The following is an 18,803-nucleotide window of genomic DNA, read 5'->3' on the forward strand; positions in this document are numbered from 1 at the left end:
CTAAGGGGAGGGGGTGTGCAGCCCCCCATTCCCAAGCCTAGAAAGGCCCCAGGGACCACATTCCTTGGGGGGGGGGATAATTAAGGTGAGAGGAGACACATGGCCCCCCCTCCCTTAGCCTTAAGAGGCTCCATCCCTCAAGGCTACAAATCACTATATGGGGAAGGGGCCCTTCCCAGAGTCATAAAATGGCATCAGGGACCTCATCTTCAGGGGCTGGCTCAGGTAAAGGTCCCGGGGAGATCACTCCTGGGATATAGCTTTTCCATGCCTGAAAGCACAGGCAGGGATAGAGCAATGTTGTCCCACCCAGTGGGAGCCCAAAGTAGCTCCCCACTGGTAGGAGAATAACATATTTCCCTGCCCATGCTCCAAAGCAGGGAAATAGAGTGAATTGCTCCTGCCTTGTAGGAGCAAAAAAAGAACTTTGCCCTTAGGGCAGGAGCAATGATGGCTCTTGCTGCACAAGTATGGGTGCAGGCAGTGGAGTAGGCAGGACAGAGGGCTCTTGGCCAGCCCCAGGAGCCCCAGAGGGACCAGCTATGTGACACCATGGGTGGGAGCAAGGGTATCACCCATTTAAAAACATAGATGAGACCTGCTGTCTTAGAAACAGGGAGCCTGTGGTGTCCTGGGAGCCCTGGGGCTCCCCAGTGTTTTCCAACAGTAATAAGAGTCTGTGGTTCCATGAGTGGCCACCGGAGCATCCCTTAAATAAAATAAAATGCCTGCTCTTGTGAAACCCTGAGAAATGGGTCAGGGAGCCAGTAGGGCCACTCGCTAATTATTCACTGTTTCTTCAAAGACTGCCTTGTGAGGGCTATTTACATATTTTTTTTAGTATTTGCAATGTATCCCTTGAAGGGGCACCGGAACTGGAATTGTGGTGTTCTCTAGGGGCTGGTACTATCGGTGCGTATTATGAGGCCTGAAGATGTATAAAAAAAATACAAGGATCTCTAGTGGTTGTTTTTATGAGTCCAGTGTTTCAGCTGAAAATTAAAAAAAAAAAGAGTTCTGAGAAATATTTGTATTTTTTTGTTGGGTTTTTGTATGGTAATAACATATAAATGTACGTATAAAAAAAACCTAGAAATTCATGCCATTTTAAACAAACAAAACCATTGAAATTCAGCAGTTATAGTTATGTCAACTAACGATAACTTTTGTCCTAATGCAGCTATAACTTGCGCTATTGCCATGCACTGCAAATTACACTGTATATTACATCACTCATGACATGTTCAGTGACATAATTAATATTATCACTGCCACATTTGCAATGACTTCATTGATGACAAAACTGTACATGACGGGGCGCGAAATATCATTAATTGTGATAACTATAACTGGTGAATTTCAGTGGGTTTGTTAATTTAATACGGTATGATGTAACCAACATTTTTACCAAACTATAACGTCCCTTTAACCTTTGTTTTCTTTCAGTGAATTTCTAAAGTTTTTTTTAATCGAAAGTAAGATATTATTGTCATACCTAACTATAACGTTGATTTAATCTTTGATTTTTTTCAGTGAAATTTATATTTAGATGTGTATATATATTTTTTCTTGGGTGAGTCCATCAAGAGGTTAGCACCATAAATCCTTGACACAAACCTCTGGTCACAGACAATAAAGATAGAGATCAAGACAACCCTTTCCATGCAAACGTTCCATGCAAACGTGATTTAGTCAGTGCAGTAAGAATATAAATCCTCCCTGCTTTTTCTTTATTAGACAGCTATCTTCTGGGAGCTTGCCAAACATGGCAATTACAAGGGTACATCTAAATAGCGATTGGAGATGACTTACTGCTAGGAGTAAAATTCCACAGCTATCCGCTTCCAAATTCTGCACCATGATCCCAATAAGCATCCATAGCATTCTTTCCTTTCAAGGGTCCCTCTAACTTTCATGTTGTTTTGGGGTGTTAGATTCTGAGATGATCTACAAACTCAAAGCACAATAGAGCCACAGGAGCTGTTCTGATAAGACCTGGAATCCTTGAGCCTAATCTTCACTACTTTCCAGGGCCTATTGTATGTGCTTCCTTTTAATTTGCAGTTGTTGGCTATGTCTGCACAAAGCATTGACTTTAGGTGATAAAGACTGGAGGCAACAAGAAATGTGAGTACCTTTTTGGTAAGGACCACTCTTGAGTTTAGGCAGGCCAAAATGAGCAGTCCCAATATTGATAACGCTCTATGGGTGATATAAACCTGCCCAATCAAATTACTTTTTATTACCAGATTACCTATATGCAGTAAATATGGTTTGGATTCGACTATCACTTCACAAATTTTAAACTGCTATCTTTATTCCATGTTTTGCATTTGTAAAATGTGATCCGTCTTTGCGGCATTCACTTCTTTAAACACATTTCAAAGAAAGATCCTCTGGGAAATATTCTCCCCGTACTCCATACCACAGATGTTCACTTACATCAACTGTGTAAAATCTTTATGTATACATAGATACAAAAGTATTAGGCAAAGGAACTTAAGATTTTAAATAGTTGACCTATTGAATAGCGCTCTAGTGACTGAGGCCTGATAGTAAGGACTCCTGAGATCAAAAATCACAAATTAGCATGAAATACACTAAAAGGGTAAGGGCAAAACACTTTAGCAGGCACATAGGTTCAAGACCTAGTTAGAAGGCCTTAGAACCAAAGTAGATACTCAATACCTAAAGGTTTACTTATTTATTAACTAATTAATGTATTTATTTATCCAGCAAGAAGCACTTCAACCAGGAATGTTGTAAAGAAAGGACAAAATACAGGGCAACGCATGAAAAAATGTGGGTCATAGAGATCTTGTTCAAAGTAGCTGTTTTCTCTGATGTTGACATCAGGTTCTTCTCATAGACACATGTTGTACATTGAATTTTAAACAGGATGGCACACATTGATTACAACATTAGGTTTAGTTATTTTTCTTTTGAAATCACCTAAAGTGATTCTTTGGGAAAGAATTAAAATACCCAACTGAGAGGTGAGCTTAAATGTCAGGCGAACCCAGCTGACGCCAAAGGAGTTTTAGGTGTACCTATGAGATTTAGAATGGCAAGCTAAAGATTTTTGGTCAGGAATCTATAGAGTCAGAATGCCATCCAGGGAATCCAAGGGCGATTTCATGGACTACCTTGAAGTGTCAGTAGTTGCGGAGTGCCCTGCTTTTATATGACAGCCATCCTGCTTCCTGTTGAAAGGATGCTGCATGTGGTTGCTTGGATTAAGTTTGAGCAAAAAAGTTATTCAAGTTGACCATCACTGGAGAAGGAGTGCTGAAGGAGGCCCACGAGCAAGATATAGCAAACATTGAATTATTAAGCACATGTGAATTTATAGGTTCTTTGGGAGTGTGAAATGGAAGATAAGTTTATGTGTTTTGTATGTTAAGAACTTGAAAGTAAGCTGCAGAGGTAGTGTCCTTGCACATCTAGGGGCTACACATATTCTAAGATGAGCTAGCTGAATGGTAGAAAGTCAGTTTGTCAATAGAGAAGTAGATTGACATGTGTATAGGAACGGCTTAAGACTAAGCAGGGAACTAAACCACCTTGGGCTATATACATGACCCTGTTTGCATTGTTATTGCGACACAAACCTTAAGTCAACTTTTTAAAGCTACCCAAAGCACTAGGCAGCCAATTGTGTGGCAGTGAAGGGGGAAAGGGCAGGAATGCTCTGTATGCCTTCAATATGGCACATTCCTGCCCTGTCCCAGTGATGCAGTGCAGCTCAGCAAGATGACTTGCTGTGCTATGCTGCACTGCACCACTTTGCAATAAATGTTGCCCTTTGCGTATGAAGAGCTAAGAATAAGCAGTAGTAGGGCCATCCAGTGGTTATTGGTCACAAGACAATGAGACATTCATAATCAGGGATAGGGAGAGCAGATAGGAAGCAAGAAGATGTGTGTGTCACCAGTGTGGATATGTTACAAAAAGTCAAATGAGTTAGGGCTACCCCTCATGCTCATGTTTTTTTTGCCATGTTCAAGATGATTTCATTCCCTAAACTGCTAACTATGTTGCAGAACACATATTATCCGATAACCCCAGAGGTCGACATGTGAACCTTCCTGTGGGATGAAAAATACCCCTTGAATTGCCCAAAAAACACTGCAGTGTAATCCCTATAATGGAGGTTTGGCCCTTCCAGACCTGGAGGCCTAATACTGGGCAGCCACTTGATTAATGTCCATGTCTGGTTGTGTGCACTGTGGGATCATTCCATCTTTAGGCTCGAAAGAATACAGTGCGAGAAACTGTCATGTTCACATTATTTGTGTGGTGGCCTAGCAGCCTGGCTGGGAGGGCTATAATGCATGGGCTGGCATCTCAAACCCTCGAGGGAAACACCCCTATGGTAGAGGGCTTTGCTCCCAGAGAAACAGAAGCTTCAGGCTTAGAGGCCGGGGATCTCCTTGGAATCTCCAAGGTAGAGGGGACTTAATGCAATCGCCTCATCACAACTCGAGTACATGATGAACAGTAACAGATTTTTGAAGCAGAATGCTTTGCAGGCCGAGGGTTACTCTGTGAAGTCATACCAGAATTCACCCCGTTGGAGGGGCAGCTGCTAACCGGAGAGCTGGATAAGGGTGAATTCTCCCTAACTTATAAAACCCTCAATAATAATACGCTCGACAATCTACGTAGGCTGCCCGTGAAATGGGTGGAAGATGTTGGTGTGGAGGCCATAGATTGGGAAGCACCACTGATGCATCCATGAGAGGTAGCAATAATATCGAGTTTATCCTTAATACAATTAAAGTCCTTCATGGAGGTTTTTTTGATATGCGGATATTGCAAGCCTTGGGCAAAACACAAGAACAACATTATTTGAGGTGTCATAGTAGAGAAGATTCCTTTTTTCCTACTGCCTGGAGTTGCCCAGCGAATCAAGCCAATTGGGTAGTGGTTATGGAAGAGTTTAGTAAAGTTCTCACAGAATCAATCCCATTAAACCCTATATTTATCCTTCTGGGAATCCCTAATGCTGTTGCCCTACCCAGGGCTAACCTGCTATTCTGTGGCCCTGGACTAGTGGTGGCTAAGAGAGATATGGCCAAGTACTGGGGGATGAGTGAGAGACCGAGGAAGGGTGGTGGGGGGAATTATTTAGCTGTATTAGGTCACTGTTCTCAATGTTATTTTTGTTGCATTGGAGCTGTACCCCCAATATCCTATAGGATGTCTTTATTCTCACTGTAATAAAAGTTTTTTTTTTTAAAGAAACCAGAAGAGTTGATGTAAAGCACTAATATGTGTTGACACCTCTGAGGATGCCAGTGGCCTGTAAGAATAGGATTTAATTTTTGCCACAGCAAATAGATTGCATAGTAGAAGAATAAAGGAATGATAGTTGTCGCAAGCTGAAATAACAAAGGCGGTTCCAAGGGAGAGTGCAGTTGAATTTGAGTGGAGGGTATGGAAATATTATTGAAATATGTAGACCCCTTGAGAAAAGACTTATAATAAGGCAGTTGAACACTAGTCATTCTATAAGTACGTATGTATGTATGTGGTACTTCTAAAAGTCAGCGGAGTACCGTACAAGGTCAAAGACAAGCAAAGTCAACGAGTGATAAGTGAGGTGGCTGGTTGTGAACTGTTCACAATATTGTGACTCAGGGTTCTTTAAAGTGGACTTCATCAATACTTTCCTAAATTGAAGCAGTGTTAGGGTGTTCCTGATGGATACAGCGATGTTGTTCCAGATCCCGAGTGCATGCATAGATGTATAAGGCCTACTGGCTTCATTTTTTTCTTTTATTTACACTTCTTAGTCTGCATTCTGATGGTGTTAAGGGTTCTCTTGGAAAAAGAATACTGGGCAGTAGTTGATAGGTGACTAAAAGATTAGAAGTAGTGTTTTAAATATTGAGAGTAATTGGCAGATAGAACATTTTGGTTAAATAAAGTGGTAAGGCAACTTGTAGGTGACAGACTGAGGTTTGATGATCTGTATGCTAGAGGGATCAGATAGGGCACATGATAGATTTCCTGATACAAGTGTAAGGATGAATTCCATAGTTGAAACTGTAGAAAAGTCAGAAAGTAGACAAAGCAATAATTCCGGGGGAAGAATCTAACCACATTAAAATGTCCACATTATTTGTGGGGTAAGAACTTGTTTACTCCTGAATTGGAAGTGTTTTTTAAGTTAAAGTACAGATTTACCATTCCTTCACACAACGTAACAATGTAACACAGTAAGACAACTTGCTCCTCTGAATTTTGTGAAATGAAGAGGACAGAAAATGCTCCAAGTTTGCAAAGATAAGGAGCATTTCTGCTAACTCATTGTGATGGCGCACTTTATGCATCAACACAGGCACCTTTGCTGCGTAGTATTATAAGGGTGTCTGTGTTACAGGCAGGATTGCTTTTGGCGCAATTTGTGCATCAACACAGGCCCTCTTGCACTGTATTGCAAGGGTTTCTGGGTTACGGGCAGGATTTGTTTTGTGCAGGAAGGCGTACCTTCCTGCACAAAAACAATCCTTAGAGGCATATTCCTCTTTCCACATTTGCTGAAGAATTGAATAGAAGGAAGAATTAATGAGGAGAAATAAAGATATTACTCTTTGCTATGCTTCTGTCAAGTAGGTGCACCATGTTGAAATAAACAAAAGTTTACAAGTCTTTGTAAATCTGGGTTTGCATCAAAATATACAAATTCTAGTTGAACCTCTCTTTCTCTGGTCTTCTCTGCACTGGCCCCAGTGATTATGCTGTGGATGCCACCCTCTACACCTACTGTGTTTTTGGGTTTCATGAATGCTCTGTATGCACAGATCACCCGCTATTCCCACTTTCCCACAGCTACTTCCACAGGCCTTCCATTATTCTGTAGGTTGATAGTAATTACTTATAGAATTTACGACTGCTTTCCTGTGTGTATACGAATCATCATTGTCACAAGCTAGGTAGTCGGATAAATATCTGTTTTAAAATCTCCACAGTTGAAAGTACTATGGATATAAACAGAAAATTATGGAACACTTGAAGAGAGATCACCTTTCCATCAGGTTGTCAGTCAGAAACTAACTTTGTCCCTTTAAACATTTTGAATACACCATTTTGTATCTCCTTCATTTTCATTCCATAAATTAAAGGATTTGCCAGGGGTGGAAGAAGTAGATAAGTGTTTGCTACAAGAATGTGCACATAAAGGGGTATATTGTGATGAAACCTATGCAGGCCAAGCGAGATGAAAATTGGTATGTAGAACAAAGACATTACACAGACATGGGCACCACAGGTGCTGAAGGCTTTGTAGCTGTGTTCATTGTGAGACAGATGCAGCACGGCCTTGAGAATCCGAACATAAAACAGAGCAATGCAAGGGAGGTCCATCGCAGCAATTAAAAGTGTTATGACCAAGCCCAGCATGTTACTGAAAGTGATGTCGTCACAGGAAAGCTTTGCCACCGCTATGTGCTCACAAAAAGAATGATAAATGTACCTGCTGCAAAATGGCAGTGTATTAGTAACTAGAGGCATTGTAATGAAAAGGGCTATGCCTCTGATTAAAGAAGTCAATGCTATTTTTACCAAAAGTGAATTTGAAAAGATGGAGAAATATCTTAGCGGGTTGCAAACGGCAATATACCGATCAAAAGCCATAGCTGTAAGAATGGCAGATTCCACTGATGAAAAGCTGTGTATGAGGAACATTTGAAGAAGACATGAACTGAAACGAATTTCCCTGTCATTAAGACAGAAAAGGGTCAGCATTTTTGGAAGGATGCAAGAGGACAACACTAAGTCAGAGCAGGAGAGCATGGAAAGAAGGAAGTACATGGGTTTGTGAAGGTTCAGCACGCTGCTTATGGTCAATAGAAGAGTAAAGTTTCCCAAAAGAGTGACAGCGTATACAGTGCACAAGGGTGCGGCCATCCAGATGTGAAAGTCTTCCAAACCAGGGATGCCCATGAGGATAAGAGATGAAGGTTTGAATCCTGTGTAATTTGACAGTGCCATAAAGATACCTTGGTCATGAGCTCTCTCCAAAGATCTACGTGTACCTGTGATTGAAAAGAGAAAGAATATAGAGATGTGGCTTTGCTTCACATGTTTCCATTTACATTGAAATCTACATTGAAGATCTCAGACACAGAATATATTGCAAGGACAGGTAAACAGTAATATGTTCAGGATGTTCACCAGAGCATTGATAGGCTCCATGAACTGGATATTGTGACTTTTAAACAAATTTCTTTGATTTTGGTATTTCGACCTAGTGGTTTTATTCCTTCTTAACATTTTTACTGTTTTTTATGTCACTCCTGAAAAGCAGAAAGACAAATGTATTACTAATAGAATTTTATAAAGGTATCTATAAAGGGCTTGTTTTCTGCCTCAGGGTTCCAAGTGACAGCACAGACAGTGAGAACATTCTTCATTTTCTTGAGTATTTTTTTTGGAACACTTAGACTGAAAACTCCCTGTTTTTTGTGTGACCCCCACCACTTGTGTACTGACCCACTGTAAGCTGATCCCATGGAGCAGCTGTGCAGAGTAGAGGAGCCAAGTGGGGACCACATATGATATATCATTATGTCCACATTCCCAGTCCAGGGGAGAGGATAGTGATGATGGCACGGAATCACCTTCCTTCTGGATGCTCAAACTTGATGGAGGCTGAGAAAGACAGTCCATTAACCACTATGCCACCGTCTCTTTCAGGTCTCTAGAGTTTTCAGCTCAATTTTAAACCACTTCTACGAAATCCCAGAAAGACTAAGGTGGACAAAGACAAGGAAACATAATCGTCCTCCATCGGTGATCACCATAGTGGAAAACAAGTTTTTTGTTTTGTGTTTTTTTTTTTACTGACATCCCCACATTGATTTCCCAGATTTTAAGTCTGGTATTCACTGTAAAGAAAATCTATGAAAACCATACACAAAAACTTAAAGGCAAGAAGTTTTAGGTTTTCCTTCTCAATTTCCCTTTACATTTATGAGATCTTCTGAAATCATTATCATGGTATAAACATTCTTCCCACACACATTTCACTTTTGGAGTTTGAGTGTGTATTTCACCATCTTGAAAAGACACACCATGTGTAAGTGTATGCGTAATTTAACTACAATAAAACTTTTTTTTAAATAGAGTCAGCTTGAGTTTCATTTACCATTCATAACATGCCTTAGTGAAGAATTGAGTTATTAGTTGTGAAAGATGTGAGTCCTTAAAAAGTAATACGTCCACTATTCACTCCTTCAGGTCAAGGGTAGGAAAGCAGAGCAGTCTAAATCCTACTCAGGAGAGGTGGTGTGGGCTAGTAATCTCCCACTGCTGGCATGCAGCAACAACACTCAAATAAAGCATTGTCCAGCAAGTGCTTTTTTCTTTCAAAAAGAAAAAAACACATTTATTAGAGACCCACTACTAAATATTATGCGTTCATTTATAAATATATACCTGAGGGAGATGGAAGTACCTTTGGTGACTCCCCCCATTCACTTTTCCCCCATAGTAGGTCATGAACACAATAATCAAAATACTCACCTATACCAGATGGAACATCGCAATATAATATCAAATAAAGCAGGCAAATTGGCTTTATCAAATGATCCTAATAATAAAATATATAAAACAGGCCTATTGGATTTATCAGAGTGTTACCAAATTAATACCCAAATTAATCTTATGTTAGGATTCATTATCAAAACAAATACATTTCACAATCATCTTCAAATGCATTGAGTATGAAAATCAGCATTCTAATGTTCATCAATAAATATTTCAATAAAGTATTTGTATTCAAAACAACAGAACAGTTGCGTAATTCTTTTAAAAATATTTTCAGACCACAAAATATAGCCATAGGAGCAACTAAAAGGGGAGACCTGTACTCTTAGGTTAACAGCAAAAGCTCCAGCTTCAAAAGTGCTTAAAGTTAAGTAAAACTCTCCTGTAGTCATGTTTTCTGAGACCCAGGATAGTTAGGGTTGTAAGATATTAAATTATCCTGGAAGTCTGTTTCTGTAGCCCTCTCAACGTGCTGCTTAAACATTGGTGGTTCCCCTTCCCATATTTGGTGCTACCACAAGTAACAAATTATGTCAGTAAGCCTGTGCGGGACCTATGGTGCTTCGTGCACATCCTTTTCCTGTTTTTTTAAAGGGCAGTAAAGGGAGCCCACTACTGCACTGCCCCACTATCTCCTTGCTCTCCCCCATCTGCGCTCTGATTCCAGATGTGGGGAGATATGGTGCAGTTTCTATTTTGGCTTCCATGGCTGCATGGAGCAACTTGCTGCCATCCTGGGAGCTTAATGGCAGCAACGTGCACATGGGCAGGGTGGGGTGGCAGCATGCACATCAAGATTATCTCTGCCTCATAGAGGGGGATCCCAAAGGCAGAAGAATCTCTGCGCTTCCCCAGCAGGGCCTCTTTAATCTTAGATATGAAATTCCTTTGTTTCATGTCATTGGACTAGGGATGGTTCCTGGGACCCATTCAATGTTACACCAGCCCCAAGGGAGATAGGGGCCCCTGGGGGCAGTCTAGAGTCGGTGTAGAAGGCCACACACTTGCCATCCCCCCTTGTAGGAATACTAAATGAAGATGTGCTGACCCCCCGACACTGGCCCACCCCAGAGAGATTAAGAGAAATTGCGATGGATTGCCATCATAGGAATGTTAAAATGTGCAAAAATCAGAGGTGCATACCTTGAGCTCCACTGGGCTGATTTTCACAATCTTTTTCTCTTTTCACTCCTGGTGGCAATCTCTAGCCACCAGGCCCCCTGGCCTCTAACATGGTGCACTTTGGGGGGAGCTGCATCTACTGGCTTCCTGTGACGGTCTTATCTTTACCTGGCTCCTCGTGCGTCTCTCCTGCTGAAGGAGGTATATTTTGCAGACCCTCCACTACCATCCAGCAGAGCACCCTTTTGCACACCCTCCCATGCCCCAGAGCCTTCTGACTGTCCACTTTGCACAGCATCTGGTGGCTTCTCTTTCCAACTGTCCATTACTCCACCGTTGTCGCCTTCCAGGTTCCAGGTCTCTGCATCTCCCTGTTGCAAGGGTTTTTAAGTGTGGTGGAGAGGTCTCGATCCTAGGATGCCACATCATCCTTTCACCTTGTCTCAACCCTCCTGCACAGCATTCTGGGTCAATCTAAAATCTAAAATGGTGCAATCAAGTTTTATCTGTGAAGATCTACTCTGAGGGCCTCTGCTCCCCTCCTAGATGACATCACTGACTGATCCCTTCCCAGAAAAACTTTAGGGGGAGCCCCTCTAGTGTTGGCCCAAGAAGGCTTCCTCCTTTGTTCTGTGGGTCTCGTCTGACCCAGCCCAGAAGTGGTGTGGCAGCTAATTATCAAATGTAGAGTTCTCCCGCGCTGCTTCCCTCTCCCCGGAAATGGGTCAATCACTGATAAATTGCTCCCTTTGTGTGGGGAGACCTTTGTTCGCTCTGCTAGGGAGCTGAGCAATTAACTTGGTCTGAAGAAGGGACAGTAGCTTGGAAACTGATTATGAGCTGAGGAAGAAAAATATGACGATTCTGGACATCACCTATGATGCATATGTATGTTATTGGAACCTGCACTATCAAACTTGATATGCATGTTTTACCGGTGCGAAGATAAACTGCACTCTAAAACAGATTTCACCTGTATGTATAATACAGTGAAAGCACAGCAGATTTTCTAGTAAACCCTACTGATCTATTTATGAATGCCCTCTAATATTATAAGCGCTAACTCAAGTCAGAACCTAGCCTTGCAATGTCCCTTCTGTGTCATTCTTACCAGGCTGTGCACAATGGTATTCTCACACTCATTGTACTTATACATGTGCACACATGTTCATGTCTAACACACCCAGTGTCCTTTACTCTAGCTGATCTCCAGTGCCCTTATCTTCAAAGGGAGACACTGGCAGTAAACACGCCCATTCTAAGTGCCTTAAAAGTGCAACTCAGGTAAGGAGATTCACCCACAATTAAAGTCCAAAACCAAGTGATCATAAGCAAAAACTCCTGGTGGACTAATTGGGTGGAAACCATTCTCAAAATGCTTCTTGGCAAAATCCTTTACTGAAATGGATCTTGGGCTTAATGTACAAAATTTCCATTCACAAAAAGTGGGGTCAAATTGCACACCATCTTTTTGTGAAAAGAAAAATTTTGCTATCAGACCTGTGTACTAATAGTTTAGTTTGCAAAATTGTGAATCGTAGGAGGTCTCCATCTGATCTACCTCATCAATGTTCATGAGGGAGGCTGTACATTGCATCTCATTATGATTAGATCTCAACAAAAATGTTTAGTTTTTTTGTTTGGTTGAGAGTTGACATTGGTCCTAATAGATCAATGGCTACACAAATGTTGTTTTAACAGTCACAAAGGGGAAGAGGGTCTCTATGGAACTGCTCTCCATTTGTGCATTGGTTACCACCTGCTTTGAGGTGTCATTAGAATGTCAATCCTTTGATTGAGATACATTGTTGTTTTTGTATTTAACACATAAATCACAGCAATTGTATTTCCCAACGGAACCAACTGAAGACAAAGGCCAGCCAGGAAGGACGTCACCCCCCCACCCTCCCAGGAAGGCTAGTGTTTACAGCAAACAAGGCTGTGAATCCTACGAGGTGGGAAAATTAGTTTTCAAGAGGCATATATCTCCAAACGGCTAGCCAAAACTTTGGGCTATGAGGTCTGTACAGCCAAGGAAGGGGTCTGCAATGTTGGAAGACCCTATCTTAGGGGACTCTGGGTCGAAAGGTGATGTGCAATGACAGGATTTTGTCACCTCAGGAACGGTCTAGCCTCCGGGACAAGTAGCACATAAGCCACTGTCCCTCATGCCCTTAACACCCTCTAGACTGGAATATAAGGGACTCCACTGACACCAGAACCTCAGTTTTGAATTTGAATCTAGGAAGAGGCACAAAGAAGATGCCATCACCGAAAACAGGACCTTGGACTCTGCTGCAGTGCAAAAAGAGGACACTTAAGTGCCCTCAAGAGACCATATACTGGAACGGTAAAAATGTTTTACCCCACATGCGAAACAATGCATGCCATTACAATGTAATGTAAGTGCCAATTTGTATCGCGCGGCAATCGCTCCAAGGAGCATCTAGGCGCCCAGAAAGGACCACCAGATGTTAGGTAGTCCCTATGCTTACTTGACCGAGAACCCGAATTACACTAGGCTTCTGGCAGTTATATCTTGGAGATTAAAGATCCAGGCTTTTAGATGTTTACGGAAGTCTATTTCTTTATCCAGTAATCTCAACTGGGGGGGAAGAGTATTCCATGCTTTTGCTCCCAGTACCGCCAGGGATTTGCCCCCTCGAGTTTTGAGTCTAAAACTCGGGACGGTAAGCAGGTTGGCCGTTGAAGAACGCAGTGCTCTGATTGGACAGTATCTGCTGAATTTTTTCCTCAGATAGGACGGGCCTAGGTTGTGAACAGCTCTAAAAGTAATTAACAGTACTTTAAACAAAACCCTTTTTGTAATGGGCAGCCAATGTGGTCATTACAACAACCACTTTGTTACATTGCAGGCCATTACAACGCAAGCTGTTACAATGGCTTGCTGTAGGGGGCAGAAGGTGTTGGATCTTAACTCCAACACCTTCCCTACTGTTGCAAAGACTGAAGTTGGAATAGTAAATGATACTATTCCGACATCCAGCACCCCCCTACAGCAAGTTGTTGTAATGACTTGCGTTGTATTGGTATGTGATGTAACAGCATGGTCGTTGTGATGACCGAGTTGTAATGGCATCCATTTTGAACACATGCGTTATAATGTGGCGTTTCACTGGAACTGTGTTTTAGAAGTATGTCCGTGGCAAAAGCTTGTTGCTCCCAGCAAGATGGACTCCAGTGGATGCCAGAAACTGAAGCAGACTCCCAAGGATTGGTGAGTCCAGTCCCCTGCAAGCTGCAGGAAATCGATATTCTGCGTGGCCAGGATTACAACCCACTGGGCTTGTCACGAGTGGGCCTGAATAGAAGTGGTGTCCTATAAATCCAGAGTGCTATCTTAACTTTCTCCAACCTTTAGGCCGCTATTCCGCTCCTGTCACCCTCGAGCCACTGAAGTAACTGTGGATTACATTTGCCGCAGCCTAGGCTTGGTGATCGCCAGTCGGGTGATCGACCCCTTGAACGATATCTCCTTCAGAATAGCAGCTCACAGTGACAGGAACCAACGTCATCAATGACCCCGCTACTGTTTTCCTGCATCATGAAGGTAAAGTCATCGAGTGTGTGGCTAAGCATCCTTGGCGCAACGTGCCCTGGTGATTGACAGCTGCCAGCTACCTCTCCACCGAAGCCAGCAAGCAAGGCAGAAGAAATCCAGATTTTTAACCAATGCTTAGGACCCCAAAGCCCTCTAGCCTGCATGAGTAGAGTGGAACTTCATCTGCAAGTTTGGTTTTGTCAAGTGCTGCAAGTTTCACAGCTTCTGTGGATCTCGTTCATCACCAAGGACAGCCAAGTCACATCTGCACTCAGACTCCCTGGGAAAAGTAATGAAGTAATGTCTGTTAAGTCTTGATCAAGGGGCCCACTGAACCACAACCACAACAGGGTTTGTGTGAACTCGCCCTGCAAGTGATCGAGTGTCACCTGTGTTCTCCCCTATTCTTTTCAGTGCAACTAGTTTGATCGAAGTGCATCTACTTTTGAACGTTTTAAAATTTCACTAATCTGATTGTATGTATGAAACAAAGTTTGCTTTGGTGTCCATATTTATATAAAAATAATTTGGTGTCAGTTTTCTTTTGAGTTGGGTCAATTATTTATGAACCATAATAGTACTGTAAAATGCTTAACACGTTACTCCAGTAATGCCTTACTACGCTTTGCCACACTACCAGGACATACCAGACATACCAAATAATATTCCACCTTGCAAAATTGGTGCCCAGCGGTGTGGATCCTTACCTCTATTTTGTAGTACCACTGGTCATAATAGAGCATAAGAAATCCTCAATTGACTTTAGCATCAGACGTATTTTGTAAGATTTGTTTTTGATTTTTCCAAAAATAAGATTTAATTGTCAATGTTAGGGCTTTTTCTTACATTCCCATTCCAATTGCAGTTAAAGGTAAACGTTGTTTAGTAATTCAGGATAAGGGATTAAAATGTTGTTTAGGTTTTGAATGAGTTTCCATAACTTCAAAACCAGCAGTGAATTTTGGAGCATGTCTTGAGACTTGATTAGCTCATTGACTCTATCCTGAACATCAATTATCTGTGGGCATTGTGCAAACTTAGAGGCATTAGCTTTAGAGAAACCTCTCAGAGAGAGGACTTGGAACACACCCTCAAATATTATGAGACAGAAAACCTAATAGGGATGACAACTACTCTGTGGGTACCCCTGAAGAGGATGAGGAGTTGGTCACAGCAATGGTTGATAAAGGACATGTGTCTGATTATCCTGAATCATACAACTTCATTAGACCCCCTACACCAGTGGAAAGTGACCAAGGTCCCTCTAGAATCTGCTCCATGACCAGCTTGATGAACTCTCCGTGGAAGAGAAAAGGTTGGAATTGGAATTGAAGGATAAAAAAGAGATAAGATGGGACTTGTTCCCAAGGATGGTGGCAGCAGCAAAGGTAAAGAGTAGTCCTTTAACCCCAAACGGATTGTTCCCAGGTTTAGTGATGGAGATGACATAACAAAGTGATTTGCAGTTTTTAATAGAGCCTGCACGATGAGGAGGTTAAGTCACCAGCACTGGGGCTCTCTACTTTGGGAGTTATTCTCAGTGAATGGCAGTGATAGACTCTGACCCTTGATGAGAGTGTTGCTGAGTCCTATTCACAAATGGAGGAGATGCTGATTGAGGGGTTTGGACTCACCACAAAGGAGTACAACGTAAGGTTGAGAAATACTCATAAGAGGCAGAACCAAACTTGATTGGACTTTTTTGACTACTCAGTCAAAGCACTGGAGGGCTGGATTGTAGGTAACAACGTGGACACTTATGATGGGCTATATAATTTGATTATTAAGATGTACATTTTGAGTAACTGTACCATAAAGTTATTGAAACAGCATCTGGTAGATTTTGATTTGACTTACCCTTCTGAGTGGAGGAAGAAAGCAGTTAAGTGGGTAAGATCCTAAGTACCCAAGAAGTTCCAAGGGGGTGACTCCAAACAGGGGGTTTAGGTCCACAAACATCAAAGGAGAGAGATGGCAAGCCCACCAAAGAGACTCCCCCCAGGATCATAGAATCCTAAAAAGGGGGAGAGTTAATCCCATCCCAAATCTGACAAGCGGAGGCAGGGAGACCCAGGGCTTAAAAAGTTTCTGGATAGCAGGTTGTGTTTTGACTGCCAGTAGTCAAGTCACTACAGAGGTGACCCAGCATGTTCCAAGAAAAAGGTGGCTAGCACCGAGCTGTCCAGCGTAGCCATAGGAGAGGGCTCCTCAGATGAGGAGGGTCTCTTAGCATTGACATGGGAAACAGAACCAGATGGTAAACCTGTGATGCCTGAGGGTGGGAATAGGCAATTTCACTTCATTTATGTGAATAGGATTCCTGCCATTGGCCTGGGAGACACATGTGGTAGTCACGCCACATTGGTGGACCGGTTGGTAACAACAGATCAGTATGTGGAGGGAGAGACCAAGAAGATAAGGATAGCTTCTGTTAAGGTCTCAGTTAGGCCTGTAGCCATAGTGTCCCTGGAGAGGAAAGGTACCCTTAGTTGACACACAGTGGTGGTCAGTTCTGACCTCCCCTTGGATTGCCTCCTGGACAATGACCTACCAGAGGTTGGTCATAACCCAAGTGAGGCAGTTGCCCAGAGCACACCCTAACCCCAAGTTCCTTGGGAGACAATCGCTGCTGTTGAGAGACCGGTATCCCCAAATAAAGAAAAGAAGAGGAGGGAAAGGAAAAGGAAAAGAAAGCCACTTGTAAAGAAGAACCCAGTGAGCCGAAGGGCCTTCTGACCAGTAGTGGCCTCTACTTTTTACGGGTGGTGGGGCGTGGGGGGATGAACAAATGGGTGAATGAAAAAAAATAAAATTAAACTAATTTACCTGAATGCCGCCAGGTGCTGCTGCCTCTCCTCCACACAGCAACAGTAATGTCCTTGCCTCCCAGAAGTCCCTGTCCAATCACAAAGCTGCCTTAAGCAATGTTGTGATTGTTCTGAGATCTGTGGTTCGGCACTCAGATGGGGGCTTGGAGGCTTTGTGTGTTCCTCACCAGGCTGTGAAGTGCAGCCTGGTGGGGAGTATGCAAAGTGCGCATTACGATTTGACAAACCATCATATGCACTTTGAGCATGCGTTATACCCGTCCCCTGCCCACCCGCCCCCGAGGAGGATGAAGAAGAAAAACAAAAACGATAATAAAATTATTATCATTTTTGTTTTTCTTTTTTACACTCCTTGCAGAGCAGTGGGGCGAGGAGGAGGCGCCACTGCTTCTGATCCAGAAGGGTAGATCCCAAAGTTGACACTAATGAGGCTTTCCCTATTCCTAAAGAAGTGCTGAACAGTCAAGCAGCTTACAGAGAAAAGGTTGTTGTCTCTGCTCTGACAGAAAGGAGAGTGGATGAAGGGTGTCTGCCACAGGATGTAGTAGCCCTGCACTCAGAACATCAAGAGAGTTTCCAAAAACCAACAGTTGTCTCAGAGGCAGCTCCACCACTTGTCAGTGGAGAACTCAGGGTGTGTTTTTGATACTAACAGCTGTCAGTAGCCTCTGGAAGGTGCTGGCCTTCATGGCATCACTATCTTTGGCATGGGAGGCAGCCCCCATAGCCCAAAGCACGTTAGGTCCCCCCTGACCCTGCTGGTCATTGTGGGGTTGCTCAAATGTTGGCTAACCTCAGTGGGTAAGCTAGGTGTCGCCTTATGGAATATAGGGATAAGTGAGGTGAGCACCTCACTATCCAAGGTAAAAAGGGAGACAGAAAAGAAAACAGCTATAGCAAAGGTAAGTTTTAAAATAGGTCCTATCACTATTGAGCTGGGTCAACCTACCAGAGGGAACAACCTTCCAGCGAGGATGTGAAACGAGTGTAGGCCCTGAAATAAACGTTTCTTTCTGACTTCCTCACATAACAAGCCAGGTATACTCTCCCAGATCTGGGTTGAGTCACCTGGGTGTGTTGGCTGGGAGGGGGTCATGTTAGAAAGTTCTTTGCAGATGCTCCAACACTTTTTGCTCCCATTAGAAATTCTAGATGCTGCTTGTTGACTCTGACCCCAGGGCCTCTGCTCTTTCCCCTAAAAGTATTTTGAATTGCTAAACCCAATTGGCAAGGTACTTTTCCTCCTTATATGTCCCATGTAGATGGTACCATGGGTATCCAGGTCAAGTGTGGTAAAGGGTCACCTGGGCAGCAGTATTACACTGCGTCACACTGAGTGACCCACCACACCAAATAATATTCCTCCTCGCATTAGACTTATGCACCCACTCAGAGACCCATTCATCACACAATGAGTCAGATCCTCAGATACCCACTCACAGATTCACTGAGACACTTACACACCCACTCACAAACCCACTAAGAGATCCACATACCCACTCACAAAGCCAACTGAGACACTCATACACGCACTCACAGACCCACTCAGAGACTCATCCCACTCACAGACCCACTCTGGCCCTCACGTATCCACTCACAGACCCCACTAGTACAGTCATGCATCTACTCACTGATCCACTCAGATATTCACACACCCACTCAGATCTTTACATACCCAATCATAGACCCACTGAGACACTCCCACTCTGAGACTCATGCACCCACTCATAGATCCA

This window comes from Triturus cristatus, chromosome 8, assembly GCF_964204655.1.
Source record: "Triturus cristatus chromosome 8, aTriCri1.1, whole genome shotgun sequence".
Taxonomy (NCBI): domain Eukaryota; kingdom Metazoa; phylum Chordata; class Amphibia; order Caudata; family Salamandridae; genus Triturus; species Triturus cristatus.